The sequence below is a fragment of the Microcaecilia unicolor genome, chromosome 8, assembly GCF_901765095.1.
Source record: "Microcaecilia unicolor chromosome 8, aMicUni1.1, whole genome shotgun sequence".
NCBI lineage: Eukaryota > Metazoa > Chordata > Amphibia > Gymnophiona > Siphonopidae > Microcaecilia > Microcaecilia unicolor.
The window spans coordinates 126,601,573-126,619,044 of record NC_044038.1 but is presented as its reverse complement, the minus strand read 5'-3'; the positions used below and the strand labels follow the sequence as shown (position 1 = coordinate 126,619,044).

Here is a 17,472-nt window from a genome sequence, read left to right as displayed (position 1 = left end):
ACCTTATAATCTATATAGGTATTAGTTAAAGTGATGTTATTTCTTTGTAATAATGGCTGTATTTCACTTGACAGGTGTATACTGTTTCAGTATTGAAAAGCAATAAATAAATAAATAAAACAGCAGCAGGCTTGGAGCCCGAAAGACCAGGATTCATACTTCACTGAGATGCCTTGTAACCTTGGACAAGTCACTGACCTTCCATTGCCTCAGCTATAAACTTAGGGCACCTTTTACAAAGCTATGGTAGTGATTCCAGTGCAGCAAACGCGATGAAGCCCATTTAATTCCAATACTACTGCGGCTTTGTAAAAGGTGCCCTTAGATTGTAAGCCTGAGAACAGGGAAATACCTACCATACTTGAATGTAACTCACCTTGTCCTACCACTGGAAAGAAGTGAGCTAAGCATAAATAAAGTCAACTCAATCTAGTCCTTAGTGGAATGCAGGATTTGTTAGGTGAGGTAATGGTGTTGGGGCCACTTGGCAATAGTGATTTTAACATGATAAAATGTGAGTTAATAGGTAGAGTGAAGATGCTAGGAAAATCAACTCTATTAGCATTTAACTTTCAAACAGGAAACTATAATAGAATGAAAATGTTAAAAAAGTAAAAGGAGCAGCTGCAAAGGTTAATAGTTTCAATGAGGCATAGATGTAATTTACAAATACCTTGGAAGCTCAGGCCAGATAAATTCCATGCATTAAAAAAGGTCGAAGACACGCCAAATAACAGCTGGTGTGTTTAAAAGGCGAGGTGAAAGAGGCTATGCTAATCAATAGAACATCTTTCAAAAAATGGAAAAAGGATCTGAATGAAGAAAACAGGAAGCAGGATAAGCACTGTCAAGTTAGATGCGAAACATTAATAAGGAAGGCTAAAGAGAATTTGAAAAGCTTCCGTAGAGACAAACGCTCATAATGAAAACCTTTTCAGGTACATTAGAAAGGAGAAGCCTGGAAGAGGGTCATTTGGACCATTAAGTCATCATGGAGTAAAGGAAGCACTCGGAGGACAAGGCCATAGTAGAATTCTTTGCTGAGGAAAATATAAGGGAGCTACCCATGCTAGATATGATATTTACAGGTGACAGTGTGAAGAAACTGAAACAAATCTTGCTTAAAACTGGAAGATGTAAAAGGCCAAATCAACAAGCTAAAGAGCAGCAAATCACCTGGACCAGATGGTATTGCAGGGGGAGGGCATGGCCTGCAGCTCATCAAAGATATCTGTATAGGGAGCTGGTACCATGAATGGAGACTCAGATTCCTGCTGTTATTGAAAGCTCTACTATTCTAATTGTAATCTTACAGTAGAAGATGGCTATAACCAAAAGTAGTAATGGGAAGTTACAACTTGTTCTTCCATCTAGCACAAAATGGCACAAGTCTGAACCACCTTTCCCTGTCAAGATAGTATCTAATGACAAAACTGCACTGCCAGACTCTGTTTTGGCTGAAATACTAACGTTGAAGGAACCGATGCAGACTAGAAGCTACCAAAGACATCCAAGCAGAATTAGAACATATATCATTCAGTAAAAGCAGGTGTCACAAATTAGGATTGACATGCTGCGAAGAGGGTCACCCAGGTGGAAGGCTAGATGAGCACATGCATGCTTCTGTGAAAGAAATTAGTAAAATGCTTAGTGATATGGAAGATCTGGCTAACTGTAATCGCAAGAATAATGTGGACTCTGGGCCTCACTTGAGGTAGGGAAGACATGAATATGATTTCTGTCTTGGAAGAGTGGATCCCCTCAAAAAATCATTATTCTGGACTCCTCTATCTTTGCAACACCAAGTGTCAGGTGAAATTAAATCTTTATTATTCTGTGTAAATTATGCTGCCTTGACCGGTTTCCTTTATTTCCCACAACTTCAGACGCTTATTCCTGTGTTTTTGGCATCTCAACTACTATAACGTGGTCTAGATGGGTATAGCTCGTTACCTCTTTAGATACCTTCAAATATTAGCAATACTGCAGTCAGATTTCTTTATGCAGCCAAGAAATTTGACCATATTACTGCTTTGTTCATTAGATTACACTGGCTTCCTGTTCAGTTTAGAATTTAAGTTACTATGCCTGACCCACAAAAACTACTGTCTAGGTGTCCATTACTATCCCCCATTGAGGACCTTAAGATCTATAGGCCCATCGATTAGTACTACTTAGTCCCAAAAAAACCTGCTTTGAATCCACAAGACATGCTGCTTTCTTATCTGAGCTCCAAAAGTATGATACCAGCTGCCCCCCCCCCCCCCCCTCCATGGACAGAAGAGTCCTTTCAAAAGTTTAAAGTTCTACTAAAAAAAAAAACATTTTTTCCAACAGGCCTTTGGAACCCAGTCTTCAAATTGAGTGATCAACTGAAAAGATTTTTTTTGTGTATGATTCTTCTTTGAAGGAGTAAACAAACATGTGGACAAAGGGGAGCCAGTTGATATTGTGTATCTGGATTTTCAAAAGGCGTTTGACAAGGTACCTCATGAAAGGCTACAGAGGAAATTGGAGGGTCATGGGATAGGAGGAAATGTCCTATTGTGGATTAAAAACTGGTTGAAGGATAGGAAACAGAGAGTGGGGTTCAATGGGCAGTATTCACAATGGAGAAGGGTAGTTAGTGGGATTCCTCAGGGGTCTGTGCTAGGACCGCTGCTTTTTAATATATTTATAAATGATTTAGAGATTGGAGTAACTAGCGAGGTAATTAAATTTGCTGATGACACAAAGTTATTCAAAGTCATTAACTCGCGACAGGATTGTGAAAAATTACAGAAGGACCTTACGAGACTGGGCATCTAAATGGCAGATGACGTTTAATGTGAGCAAGTGCAAGGTGATGCATGTGGGAAAAAAGAACCCGAATTATAGCTACGTCATGCAAGGTTCCACGTTAGGAGTTACGGACCAAGAACGGGATCTGGGTGTCATCGTCGATAATACACAAACCTTCTGCTCAGTGTGCTGCTGCGGCTAGGAAAGCGAACAGAATGTTGGGTATTATTAAGAAAGGTATGGAAAACATTTGTGAGGATGTTATAATGCCGTTGTATCGCTCCATAGTGCGACCACACCTTGAGTATTGTGTTCAATTCTGGTCGCCGCATCTCAAGAAAGATATAGTAGAATTGGAAAAGGTGCAGCGAAGGGCAACTAAAATGATAGCGGGGATGGGACGACTTCCCTATGAAGAAAGACTAAGGAGGCTAGGGCTTTTCAGCTTGGAGAAGAGATGACTGAGGGGAGACATGATAGAGGTATATAAAATAATGAGTGGAGTGGAACAGGTGGATGTGAAGCGTCTGTTCACGCTTTCCAAAAATACTAGAACTAGGGGGCATGCGATGAAACTACAGTAATTTTAAAACAAATCGGTGAAAGTTGTCTTTGCCCAACGCATAAGTAAACTCTGGAATTCGTTGCCGGAGAATGTGGTGAAGGCGGTTAGCTTAGCAGAGTTTAAAAAGAGGTTAGACGGTTTCCTAAAGGACAAGTCCATAAACCACTACTAAATGGACTTGGGAAAAATCCACAATTCTGGGAATAACATGTATAGAACGTTTGTACATTTGGGAAGCTTGCCAGGTGCCCTTGGCCTGGATTGGCCGCTGCCATGGACAGGATGCTGGGCTCGATGGACCCTTGGTCTTTTCCCAGTGTGGCATTACTTATGTACATATATTCCTATGGGTGCCTTTAGTGTTAGCATGTGCTAATTTTGTAGCACATGCTAAAAATGCTAGCACACCTTAGTAAACGGCCCTTAGATTGGGAGTGTGCATCCCAGGCACTCCTCCTTGGTGTACTGTAACCTCCATGCATGAGCAAAACGTGGACAATGTCGGGTATTTTTAAATAAAGGCATCATTTTAAAATTTGGATTTGGATCTGCTCTCTTTTTGTGTCTGCTCTGTTGCGGATCTATGTGGCCTTTTTGTGGACTCTAACCAGGGGCGGACTGACCATTCAGGCAACTGGGCAGTGCCCGAGGGCCCAGAGGCTCTTTCCAGATGCCCGCTGCACACTACAGCCCTCCCTGGTCCTACCTTTAAAGGCACGCCACTGGTGATCTAGTGGCCTCTGCGGGGGGAGGGGGAACATGTTCTTTCTTGCCCATTGTGCTGCCGCTATTCCCCCTGCCCAGCACCACCATACTTTAAAAATGGTGTCCGAGATTGTCGAGACTGCGAGAAGTCTCAGCTGCCATTTTGAAAAGACAGTGGCTCCAGTATGTGGGAGAATAAAAGCAGCAAAGCAGGCAGGAAAGAACATGCTTCCCCCCTCCCCCGCAGAGACCACCAGGGCCTTTCAGGAAGGACCGGGGCGGTGGGGGCATTGACTCTGGTGGTAGGTGGGCAGCAACCCAGCAGTAGGGGGTGTTGGGCAGCAGCTGGGTGGGGAGCCCAGACCACCCTCAGTCTGCCCCTGACTCCAACAGTATAGATAATGCTTAGAAATTGTGGAAGCATCCACAGAAGTACCTCTTTATATCTGTTGCTGTTTTGGGGTTGGTTTGTGGAAACCAGCTAAGCCTGTAGCATTCAAAAAGGTTGCTATAGAAAACAAGCTGATTATAAATTTTTGAATGTCAGAAAGCTATATGTGATAACTATCACTATAGTCAGCTTACATGATTATGATAAAGGTCTATTAATTGAAAAGTATACATAATTGTGTAAGAACTTCCTAATAATTTGATTTAAAAAATAAGCAGTGTTAATAAGTTTGACAGGTCAAATTCTGATGTATTTAGGATCCTGTTTACAAAGCCACACTAACAGCTGACAGTGCGGTACTGCTGACACAGCCCGTGTTGGCAATGCTATGCGGCAGCTTTGTAAACAGGAGGGTTAGTGTTCCAGATGTTGTTAAAGAACTTTAACTTATTTGTCATCTTGGCTCTGTTACTTCTTATCTGTGAATGTAAACATATGGAACTAATTTTTAATTCAAGGTTCAAGCTTAAATTGTTTTTCGTTTAAGATTTGACTATTGCACCTTCTATGTGGTTATGAATCCAGCATTTGTTTTTCTACTTTCTAATAAATGCTACCAGTTTGTACAAGCACTCAAACGGGCTATGTGATCATACATCTGATTTTCCTAGAAAAAGAGAGCTCCTAGATTACAAAGAGGCTAATTTTCAAAGCAGATAGACTTTGTAAGTCTATCTGCTTTGAAAATGAGCACCAAAGAGTTTTGTACACATAATGAAGCAATTGCTGAAAGATTTTTCCTGACCATCCTAGCATTGTGGTAGTACATTGGAGATTTCAAACATTTAATCTTGTTGTACTTTATTTCCACGGTTCCTGAGACAGTGCATCTGGAACTATAAGTATTAAGGATCCACAATCTAATGTTTAATAATAATTACTAATTCTTTTTTATTCCCAGAATGTAATCCATATCTATTCGTACACTATGTGGACAGATCAGATTCACATGTATTTGAATTCAAGAAAGCCTGGGAAAAGCAAGTGGGATTTCTTGGGGAGAAGAGAGAGTGGATGGTGTGGATGGACAGACTGAATGGCCATTTGACCTTTATCTGCCATCATGTTTCTGTTTCTATAAGCATGCATAACTCAATTATCTTAAAACACAAATAAAAATATCATAAGCACATTTTTTCCATTCACTTACCTGAGGTGTTGATTGATGAAGCAGGTTGAGTATGCTTGCTCTGTGGTTTTTAAGGACTGTCCTTCTTGTGTATTTAAATTTTCTAATGCAACCTAGCAGGATGTAGGGGGAGCAAAGATTTACTTTTGATGTCTATATTTGTGTTTTTAAGGTAATTAAATTCTGATGAATGATGAAAGATGCAGGAATGGACAGCAGTTAAGTCTGAAGGCTTGAAAATTTGACCCTAGCTGTGTGCATGTTGTTATGCAGTCAATTTACATATGTATATTTTTCGGCACACATATATTTAGTTGTATTTGAAACTCATAGGCAATACATTTCACATTCACATGTACTGAGAGTTGTGCTGAATAGATCACCCACTCCTGAAAAAAAATGTACATGTGCTTGGACCATACAGAAAAACATATATGGGGAAAACTTGTTCTGTCTTTCAGCTTTGTCCATAAGGGGGCAATGCTGTTCCAAAAAGCACAACCAAATAAGAAAAGCATTAATAGATATTAGCATCAGAGAAGGGCTGATTTACATCTTTAAAATATTTCTATTGTAGGAAAATTGCTATAGCATACTTGTTTGTCAGTGATACTGAACTTTTGCTGTGCAGTTTGCTTTAAATATAAAGCTGTGTATCTCTGCTCATTGCTGCTTGCAGACAGCTTTGGGTACTGTATTAACATCACTCCCAGTGTAATTTGGGGGAGGGGGGAGGGTATAAAGGACCTCATGGCTTTGAAAGTGAAAACCTGAGATTCAAGTCCATAGTGTAAGGAAAGGCTTCTGGGACCATAGAACCAAATATTGTAATTCATTTTATGTAGCTTTTCTTGCTTTACTAATGTAAACTTTCTGGCACAAACAATAGCAAATCAATTTTGATAATGCACTTTGACCTTACAGCAGTGGCGTACCAAGGGGGTGGGGGCGGTCCGCCCTGGGTGCACGCCGCTGGGGGGGGGGGGGCCACGGCGCGCACCTGTTGTCCTGTCTCAGTCCGAGTTCGCAATTCACATGTGTTCACTGCTCCCTCTGAGTCTGCCCCGGAACAGGTTACTTCCTGTTCCGGGGCAGACTCAGAGGGAGCAGTGAACACATGCGAATTGCGAACTCGGAGACAGGGCAACAGGCGCGCGCCGCGGCACCCCCCCCAGCGGCGTGCACCCAGGGGGGTGTCATTTTGCCAGGGGGGGGGAAGAGGTGTCATTTCGCCGGGGAGGGGGGTCACGCTGCACCCGGGGGGGGGGGGCGCATTGGCGTTCCGCCCCGGGTGTCAGCTAGAGTCGGAACGCCAGTGCCTTACAGAAAAAAAACAATACTGCAGACAAAGTAAAACAAATTCCAAGTGAAAGCTGTATTCTCCAAAGGTATTTTCTAGGGCAGTGATGGCGAACCTTTCAGAGACCAAGTGCCCAAACAGCAACCCAAAATCTAATTATTTATCGCAAAGTGCCAACAGGGCAATTTAACTCATTATGGGTGGGGTCACCACATGACTCCACCCCTATGATGGCCACACCCCCTACACCAGCCATGGCGCATATAAACAGACATCATTGAAAATATTATACTAGTATAGGAGAAAAAAAATAACCTGATTTTTTTCATTATAAATCATTTCTGTAAGCTGTTACAGCTCCAGTATACCCAGTGCAAAATAAGACACCAGATGTAAATTGGACATATTCCAAACACTAAAATAAAAATAAAATGATTTTTTTCTACCTTTGTTGTCTGGTGATTTTGTTTTTCTATCCATATTGGTCCTGTTCTCTTAACTCCATTTCCAGGCTTCCTTTCCATTTATTTATTTTCTTCCCTCCTTTCTTCTTCATTTCTTGCCCTCCATCCATGTGCAGTTTTTCTCCTCCCTGCCCTCCCCTCCATCCACCCATGTCCAGCCACCCTCCTCTTCCCCCTGCCCACCCTCCCTCCCAGCACCAGGCCACCCACCCAGCACCAGGCCTGCCACCCACCCAGGCCACTCAGCACTCCCACCAGGCACCAGGCCAGCCTCCCACCCACCCAGCACCAGGCCGGCCTCCCACCCAGCAGCAGGCACCAGGCCTCCCATCCACCCAGCACCAGGCAGGCCTGCCTCCCACCCAGCACCAGGCCGGCCTGCCTGCCTCCCTCCCACCCAGCAGCAGGCACCAGGCATTCCTCCCTCCTGCCCGCCCGGCCTCCATCCCTCCCTCCGAGCATGAAATTTAAAAATCTTCCCTTGTCCAAGTTAAGGCGGCGTCAGCAGTAGCAGCGAAAAGCGTGCTGCTGGCTCGGCGCGCCTCATTCAGCCTTCCGTCTCTCAAGCTCTGGTCCTGCCCTAACAGGAAATGAGGGCGGGACCAGAGCTTGAGAGACAGAAGGCTGAAGGAGGCGCAGCGAGCCAGCAGCACGCATTTCGCTGCTACTGCTGACGCCGCCTTAACTCGGACAAGGGAAGACTAAAATTTCGTGCTCAGAGGGAGGGATGGAGGCTGGGCGGGCTAGTGCCGGGTGGGAAGGAGGAAGGCCTGGTGCCGGGTGGGTGGGAGGGATGACGGAGGGCTGGAACTAGCTGAGGCGACGGTCGGCGCGCGTGCCAACAGAGCCCTCTCTGGCACGCGTGCCAACAGAGCCCTCTCTGGCACGCGTGCCATAGGTTCGCCATCACTGTCCTAGGGATTAACACAGTGTGCAGCTCAGTGGCATAGCTAGTGTTATCTGACACCCAGGGCACATCATTTTTTAAAGCCTCCTCCACTAATGTTTTTGGTCACCAGCCATCAGCTCTGCTAGCTTTTAATTTACTGTTGAGTTATAAAACATGTTTGGAATATGTATTATCTACACCTAATAGTTAGAGCAGCAAGCTGAGAACCAGGAAAGCCAGGGTTCAAATCCTTGCGATCGTAGACAAGTCACTTAACCCTCTGTTGCCTCAGGTACAAAACTTAAATAGAAAGCCTTCCAGGGGCAGGAAAATAACTACTGTACCTGAATGAACTTGCCTTGCGCTACTACTGAGAAAGTTGTGATCCTTCTGTCCCCTGCAGTTGAATGCAGGAGTATACCAAATAGTTTTAATCCTCAACTTTTTTGTTAGATTAGCTGTTTCATATTACTCCCTAGTTTATAAAGTAAGGTCTACAGCTTCCAGTGGATGAGACATGCTACCTTATTGTGCCTTACTGTATATAGCTTTATGGCTGTAAACCTGTCCATAGTCTGAAAGTGCATTTCATCTGTCTTATATCTGCATTCAACTTGATTGTGCCTATTAATATCACTTTATTTTGGGACACTGAAGGTCATGTAACCTGCACCCTGTCTGCTTTCCTAGATATCTCACTGAATCCTGCTTCAGTAAAAAAACAGCAGTCTGAAGAATTGCTTCAGACCTGATCACCTTGTGCCAAAAAGCTCCTAGTTTGGGCGTTTCCCTCCAGTCCATCTGCACAAACAGAAGTGGGCCAGGTTTATACCTCAGGAATGAGAACATAAAAGGGCAACCATTTATTTTTCCACCAAACTTAGAAGGATATTATAGAATTTGTTAAAGTTTTTGTTTCAGGAAATTTCATCATGTCTCTGAGAAGAAAAAAACCTTAATTGGCCTCCGATTGCAGAACTCTTTTCATTTTTGTAAACTGAGGAGGTTTAGGTCATTCTGAGGTCACTGCAGTTGGTGTTGGTTTAGTACCTCTGTGAATACCTGGTCTCTTCAACACTATTTCCTTTAAAAACAGCCCTGCCCTGCTGCTATAACAGCCAGTTTCCTTGGCAAGCCTGTACATTCCTTTAGCATATGGAAATACTTTTAAGAGACATGCTAACGTATGCTTCTTAAGTTTATCAATTTGATATATCACCTTTTTTGAAGCACAAATTGAGGCGCTTACAAATAATTGCTGCTAGCGGGGACCAGGCACTGATTTTCAGTGGCGTTATCTGGTGAGTCCTTGTGTGTGTGACTATCGAGTTAGTTGCTTGTGTCCATCAAAAGCTTAGGAGAAGATCCAAGCTTTCACCTGCTTCCTGAAGTAGAGCTAGTCTTGCGTAAGATGAATCCTTTCTAGGAGTGCAGTCCAGAATGTGGGGGCTGGTCTACTTTGAGGTGGCTTGTTGATGGGGGTGTCACAGTGTGTGATTTCCTTTGGAGAGGGTGCAGTTGGGGATACTCCTTGGGAGGACCTTAGCAATCTTGGAAGTGTGCAGAAATAGATCCTGTTCTTCAAATACTCTGGCCTAATTCCCTTAAGGACCTTGACCATCAGACATAGATTTAAATTAGCCAGTGGAGATTTTGCAGAAATGGTGTGATGTGGTCATATCACTTTCTTCTTCAACATTTTGAACCTATTTTCCTTTATAGAACACTAGTATAACCAGATGTTTAAATGCATGTAAAGTTATGCACATATACATGTGAGTCCTGCTCAGACTCTGCCTATGTGCATGCTTACCTGTAAAGCAGCTGCTATGGAAGTTATGCATGTATGTACAGAATAGCACTTATTTAACAGGTAAGTGTACATAAAGGCAGAGTCTGGGCAGGACTTACTCTATACTACATGCAATATTTCCGATATTTAGACGAGAATACTTAAACTAAGCATAAGGCAGTGGCCAAAAAAGCAAACAAGATGCTAGGAATTATTAGGAAATGGATGGTGAATAAGACTAAAAATACTATAATGCCTTTGTATCGCTCCATGGTACATCCACACCTTGACTATTGCGTCTGGTCGCCATATCTCAAAAAAATATAGTGGAATTAGAAAAGGTTCCAAGAAGAAAGACCAAAATGATAAAGGGGTTGGAACTCCTCTTGTATGAGGAAAGGCTAAATGAGTAGCAGTAAATCGATTTTTTTTTACTCATACAAAGACTAGGGGACAATTGAGGAAGTTACATAGAAATACTTTGAAAACAAATAGGAGGAAATATTTTTTCATTCAATGAATAGTTAAGTTCTGGAACTCTTTGCCAGAGGATGTGGTAACAGCGGTTAGTGTAGCAAAGATACCTCACAAACAGGGAAGATAGGGTTTATGGATAGTTAGGTTGCACAACAGACCGTGGTAGGCCAGGTGCCCTTAAATACAACTAAAGATCAGACAAAAGATGGCAAATCAGTAGTGTCCAGTACTAAGCATCATGCAAATAGGAACAACAAACATACTCTGAAATGTCTATATGTAAATGCTAGGAGTATAAGAAATAAGATGGGAGAGTTGGAATATATTGCACTAAATGAAAAATTGGATATAATAGGCATTACTGAGACCTGGTGGAAGGAGGATAACCAGTGGGACACTGTCATACTGGGGTACAAAGTATATCGTAGTGATAGGGTGGACCAGACTGGTGGAGGGGTAGCATTGTATATTAACGAGAGCCTTGACTCAGATAGATTACAAATTCAGCAGGACAGAAATCACACCCTTGAATCATTGTGGGTTGAAATTCCATGTATAAAAGGGAAAAGGACGGTGATAGGAGTATACCACAGTCCGCCTCGCCAGGATAAACAGGTAGACGCAGAAATGATAAAAGAAATCAGAGACGAAAACAAAATGGGCAATGTGATAATAATGGGTGACTTCAATTATCAAAATATATAACCCACAAATTCCACTATTGTATACCTGGGTATTGGAGGTGTGTGATCGCTAGCATATATGAAATGTGGAGAAAAAAAGACTTCAGAAATCCTAGAGGATGCTCCTGTGTGGAAACCACCATATATCTGTGGAGCACCCCACTTCTTCAATCACTAGTCTTCACAAAAAAAACTCCACTCTTCTTATTCATATACTGCGTGCACAAACACCTAACACAATACTCAAAGGTGAAGGCAACTAATCCAAAACATTCGGTGAAAGAAAAACTACTTAACTTAAATATTCTTAGAACTGTCCAGTCTTCATCTATTTCCAAAAGCCCAACAGGAGACCCTGTTTCGCCCCAAATAGGCTGTTTCAAGGGCAAAAACTTTAATCCAGACAGCTGATTTCCATAATTCAAAGTCACCGCATTCAACTGCCTCCGGTTGGCGTCTTAAACGCGAATCTCACTTATGGTGAGATTCGCGTTTAAGACGCCAACCGGAGGCAGTTGAATGCGGTGACTTTGAATTATGGAAATCAGCTGTCTGGATTAAAGTTTTTGCCCTTGAAACAGCCTATTTGGGGCGAAACAGGGTCTCCTGTTGGGCTTTTGGAAATAGATGAAGACTGGACAGTTCTAAGAATATTTAAGTTAAGTAGTTTTTCTTTCACCGAATGTTTTGGATTAGTTGCCTTCACCTTTGAGTATTGTGTTAGGTGTTTGTGCACGCAGTATATGAATAAGAAGAGTGGAGTTTTTTTTGTGAAGACTAGTGATTGAAGAAGTGGGGTGCTCCACAGATATATGGTGGTTTCCACACAGGAGCATCCTCTAGGATTTCTGAAGTCTTTTTTTCTCCACATTTCATATATGCTAGCGATCACACACCTCCAATACCCAGGTATACAATAGTGGAATTTGTGGGTTATATATTTTGATATTATTCTACTATCCCTGTGGAAATTAACAGTATCACTGACTTCAATTATCCAAATATAGACTGGGTAAATGTAACATCGGGACACGCTAGAGAGGTACAATTCCTTGAAATCAAGGACAGCTTTATGGAGCAGCTGGTGCAAGAGCTGACGAGAGAAGGAAAAATTCTAGACTTGGTCCTTAGTGGAGCGCATGATCTGGTGAGGGGCGTTATGGTACTGGGACCGCTTGATAACAGTGATCATAATATGATCAGTTTTGATATCAACCTTCAAGTAACTATACACAGGAAGTCAAATATGTTAGCGTTTAACTTTAAAAAAGGAGACTATGATAAAATGAGAAGAACGGTGGAAAAAAAACTTAGGGGGACAACTGAGAGGGTAAAAACTGTACAACAGGCATGGATGCTGTTCAAAAATACCATCCTGGAGGCCCAGGCCAAACATATTCCACAAATTAGAAAGGAAAGACGGAACTCCAAAAGACAGCCGGCCTGGTTGAAAAGTGAGGTGAAGGAAGCTATTAGGGCTAAAAGAAATGCCTTCAGAAAATGGAAGAAGGAACCGTCTGAAAATAACAAGAAGAAGCATAAGGCGTTTCAAAGCAAATGCAAGGCGCAGATAAAGAAGGCCAAGAGGGATTACGAAAAAAAAGATAGCATTCGAGGCAAAAAAGCATAGTAAAAAATTTTTTGGTATATTAAAAGCAGGAAGCCGGCAAACGAATCGGTTGGGCCGCTGGATGACCGAGGGGTAAAAGGGGTGATCAAGGAAGATAAAGACGTAGCGGAGAGATTGAATGAATTCTTTGCTTTGGTCTTCACCAAGAAGATTTGGGTGGGATACCGGTGTCGGAAATAATATTTCAAGCAGACGAGTCGGAGAAACTTACTGACTTCACGGTAAACCTGGAGGACATAATGGGGCAGTTCAGCAAATTGAAGAGTAGCAAATATTCTGGACCGGATGGTATTCATCCTAGAGTACTGATGGAACTGAAAAATGAGCTTGCGGAGCTACTGCTAGTGATATGCAATTTATCCTTAAAATCGAGCATGGTACCGGAAGATTGGAGGTTAGTCAATGTAACGCCCATTTTTTAAAAAGGTTCCAGGGGAGATCCGGGAAATTATAGACCGGTGAGTCTGACGTCGGTGCCGGGGAAAATGGTAGAGGCTATTATTAAAAACAAAATTACAGAGCAAATCCAAGGACGTGAATTACTGAGACCAAGTCAGCATGGCTTTTGTGTGGGGAAATCTTGCCTGACCAATTTACTTCAATTCTTTGAAGGAGTAAACAAACGTGGACAAAGGGGAGCCGGTTGATATTGTGTATCTGGATTTTCAAAAGGCGTTTGACAAGGTACCTCATGAAAGGCTACAGAGGAAATTGGAGGGTCATGGGATAGGAGGAAAAGTCCTATTGTGGATTAAAAACTGGTTGAAGGATAGAAAACAGAGAGTGGGGTTAAATGGGCAGTATTCACAATGGAGAAGGGTAGTTAGTGGGGTTCCTCAGGGGTCTGTGCTAGGACAGCTGCTTTTTAATATATTTATAAATGATTTAGAGATTGGAGTAACTAGTGAGGTAATTAAATTTGCTGATGACACAAAGTTATTCAAAGTCGTTAACTCTCGACAGGATTGTGAAAAATTACAGAAGGACCTTAAGAGACTGGGGGACTGGGCGGCTAGATGGCAGATGACGTTTAATGTGAGCAAGTGCAAGGTGATGCATGTGGGAAAAAAGAACCCGAATTATAGCTACGTCATGCAAGGTTTCACGTTAGGAGTTACAGACCAAGAAAGGGATCTGGGTGTCGTCGTCGATAATACACTGAAACCTTCTGCTCAGTGTGCTGCTGCGGCTTGGAAAGCGAATAGAATGCTGGGTATTATTAGGAAAGGTATGGAAAACAGGTGTGAGGATGTTATAATGCCGTTATATCGCTCCATGGTGCGACCGCACCTTGAGTATTGTGTTCAATTCCGGTCGCCGCATCTCAAGAAAGATATACTGGAATTGGAAAAGGTGCAGCGAAGGGCGACTAAAATAATAGCGGGGATGGGACGACTTCCCTATGAAGAAAGACTAAGGAGGCTAGGGCTTTTCAGATTGGAGAAGAGACGGCTGAGGGGGGACATGATAGAGGTATATAAAATAATGAGTGGAGTGGAACAGGTGGATGTGAAACGTCTGTTCACGCTTTCCAAAAATACTAGGACTAGGGGGCATGCGATGAAACTACAGTGTAGTAAATTTAAAACAAATCAGAGAAAATGTTTCTTCACCCAACGCGTAATTAAACTCTGGAATTCGTTGCCGGAGAACGTGGTGAAGGCGGTTAGCTTGGCAGAGTTTAAAAAGGGGTTAGACGGTTTCCTAAAGGACAAGTCCATAAACCGCTACTAAATGGACTTGGGAAAAATCCACAATTCCGGGAATAACATGTATAGAATGTTTGTACGTTTGGGAAGCTTGCCAGGTGCCCTTGGCCTGGATTGGCCGCTGTCGTAGATAGGATGCTGGGCTCGATGGACCCTTGGTCTTTTCCCAGTGTGGCATTACTTATGTACTTATGTAGGTTTAAAAAAGGTTTGGACAAATTCCTGGAAGAAAAGTCCATAGTCTGCTATTGAGACAGACATGGGAAGCAACTGCTTGCCTTGGGATTTGTAGTATGGAGTGTTGCCACGATTTGGGTTTCTGCCAGGTACTTGTGACCTAGCTTGGCCACTGTTTGGAAAACAGGATACTGGGCTAGATGGACCATTGGTCTGACCCAGTTTGGCTACTCTTATGTTCTTATGTAAGTACTTGTGTCTAAAGTATAGATGTGTATAGGCCAGTATTCCTACTTTCTTTCATAAAACAGGTGCCACATAGACACCCTCTAGGTTCCAAAATGTAAGCACACTGTTGTAGAATTACCCCAAACACTGACTACACACTTCTTGTCAAAATATACTATAGCAACTGTAAAACCAATAATCTGCAGGGACCTTTTGGTGCTCATTTTCGAAACAGAAAAATGTCCACAAAGCAGCAGATGGACTTCTTTTTGCCAAAACGTCCAAATCGCTATGTTTGGAACATTTCTAAGACATTTTTCTTTGCAGTTCATCTGCAGGGTGTCCAAATCACAAGAGGGCATGTTGGGATGGGATTTGGGCGTTCCCAAAACTTGAACATTTTTCTGCCATAATGGAACAAAGCAAAAATGTCCAGGGCTAAAATTAGACACTTTGGTCTAGACCTGTTTCAATCACAACTAAGTCACAAAAAGATGCCCTAAATGCCCAGATGAGAAGTTCTGAGAGAAGAGGACATTTCTCTGGTAAGTGAACACTATTTTGCTTTGTGCTTTGGGAACTTAAAGATTGGGGTTTAAAGGAGGAATTATAGGTTAGTGATAGGCAGAATAAAAATATAAAAAATCAAATTTTATCAACTAATCTCCATAGTCTTTCCCCTTAGTTTTAAAACTTGAACTTTGTACCACAGCATTAACAGATAGACTAGCAGGCACTGCAGGATCTAGTTTAGTCTTTCTACCCATCCCTAGGACAATTCTTCATTTATAGTCAGTTATTGTAATTAGGGTAACAAGCAAGGAGTGCTCTTACAGAGTTTTAAATACATTTCATTACCATCTAAGAAGGAAACACTAAATAAATCATATAATATACTATATAAACTAAAAGACATTTTTATATTAGGCTAATATCCTTAATACTGTAGCAAGTTTTAAATTATTGAAAAACTCAAAAATACTAAGATGGAGTCAGCAGTCCAGCAGTGAGAGGGGTGCTATCCAGTCTTTTGCATTGAGTGTCACATGTATGATTATCTCCCAGTTAATGAGATGTCATATGTGTGTGCCTGATGCAAAGAGCTCCTAGCTCTCGGAGAACGTGTCCGTTCTCTTAAGGCTAGAGTAGCAGACTTGGTACAGTTGAGAGAGTGTAATAAAAAGGATTTTAGAGATTGCTTTTCAACTCTATCTGCCTTGGCCAACAAGTGCACTTGGGGTCTGTATTTGTGATTAGAAGTAATTCTATTTAAAAATGATTGTTTAACTTTGTGTGAAAATAAGTTGGAATGTAGAAGATAAGACACAGCTCTAATTAATTTGGTATGTGAAAAGGGGGATGGTGCTTGTTTTCGAGTTCAGAGTGGCCACCTGGATTTGGAAACATGTGACCACATTCCCACAGTATAGCTTGTTTACCTATTCTCAAGCATTCTGTAATTTTTCTTAGCTCTGAACATGAGTTCTAAGCCTAATAAAAAGGGGAGCTTGTAACAGCAAAATTGGGAGCTCATCTGTGAGTAACGTATGAACTGCGCAGATTCCTGGTCAAAGAAACTCCTGGTTTTCGCTGTGAACAGGCCCCCCCCCCCCCAGCTGATGATAAGAGCCTGGATGATGTAAGGACCAGTGATGATTGTATATAGTGTATTATTGCTTCTTTTCCTGGTCTAGGAACTCTTAGCATTCCCCTCTCTTAGTAGGCAAATAATAAATTTGAGGAAGTGGTTGGAAATTAGATTCTGGAACATTCCAAACATCCCGCAGATACTTCTTAAACATTTCGTTTGCTGAAATCATTGGCATTTTACTAAAATTTAATACTCAAAAATTGCAACTTTGAACAGCATTCTCCAAAGACTCATTATGAGTTTCGCTAAGTGTAAGATCTGTAATCAAAGTCACTTGCAATTGCTTGACAGAAGCCACTGATACTTTGTGTCATTAACTTTAGTAGAGATCTGTGTCAATTTAAAAATATACTATCTTTCAACTTCTTTTCTTTCTGAGCACGCTCATCAATATGAGAAAAGAAAAGTTTATTAATTCCAAGAGAACCTCTCAAATTGTCTCCAAGTTTGTAACAGCAAGTCAATCAAGAAAGGAGTTAATTAGGAACAGCCAAACCTGGAACTCCATTGGGAGTCTACAAACCCTGCGATCTAGCTACCATCTCCAACTGATTTCACATATCTGTACCATGTTGATATAGATCCATAACAGCATTTTCAATAGCCATGGTACAGCCCATCTGGAGTGCCTCTATACCGTCCAGTAGGCTAAATCCAAGACCCAGCTCGTTCTCAGCACCTCAGTGTCTTCTTGTATTGATGCAGCTGACGCCAACATGGGGGAGCTCTGAGCCTGCAGCTGTGGACAGATCGCTTTCTGATCTGGATCAATGCCAGTGATCTCTCAGACCATTCCTCTTGGTCTGTTTGCCACACTACATGTATATCCACTGGGCCAGGT

The 17,472-nt window shown here is 42.2% G+C and overlaps 1 long non-coding RNA gene across 1 annotated transcript; it reads right to left on the bottom strand.

The window, feature by feature from the left end:
- Positions 1-1,985: 1,985 nt before the first annotated feature.
- Positions 1,986-15,829, bottom strand: LOC115475642. Its single transcript, XR_003943076.1, has 3 exons — positions 15,700-15,829; positions 14,729-14,735; positions 1,986-1,997 (listed from the first exon to the last, which is right to left on the bottom strand). It is a non-coding gene; the product is annotated as an uncharacterized LOC115475642 (long non-coding RNA).
- Between the last annotated feature and the right edge of the window lie 1,643 nt (positions 15,830-17,472).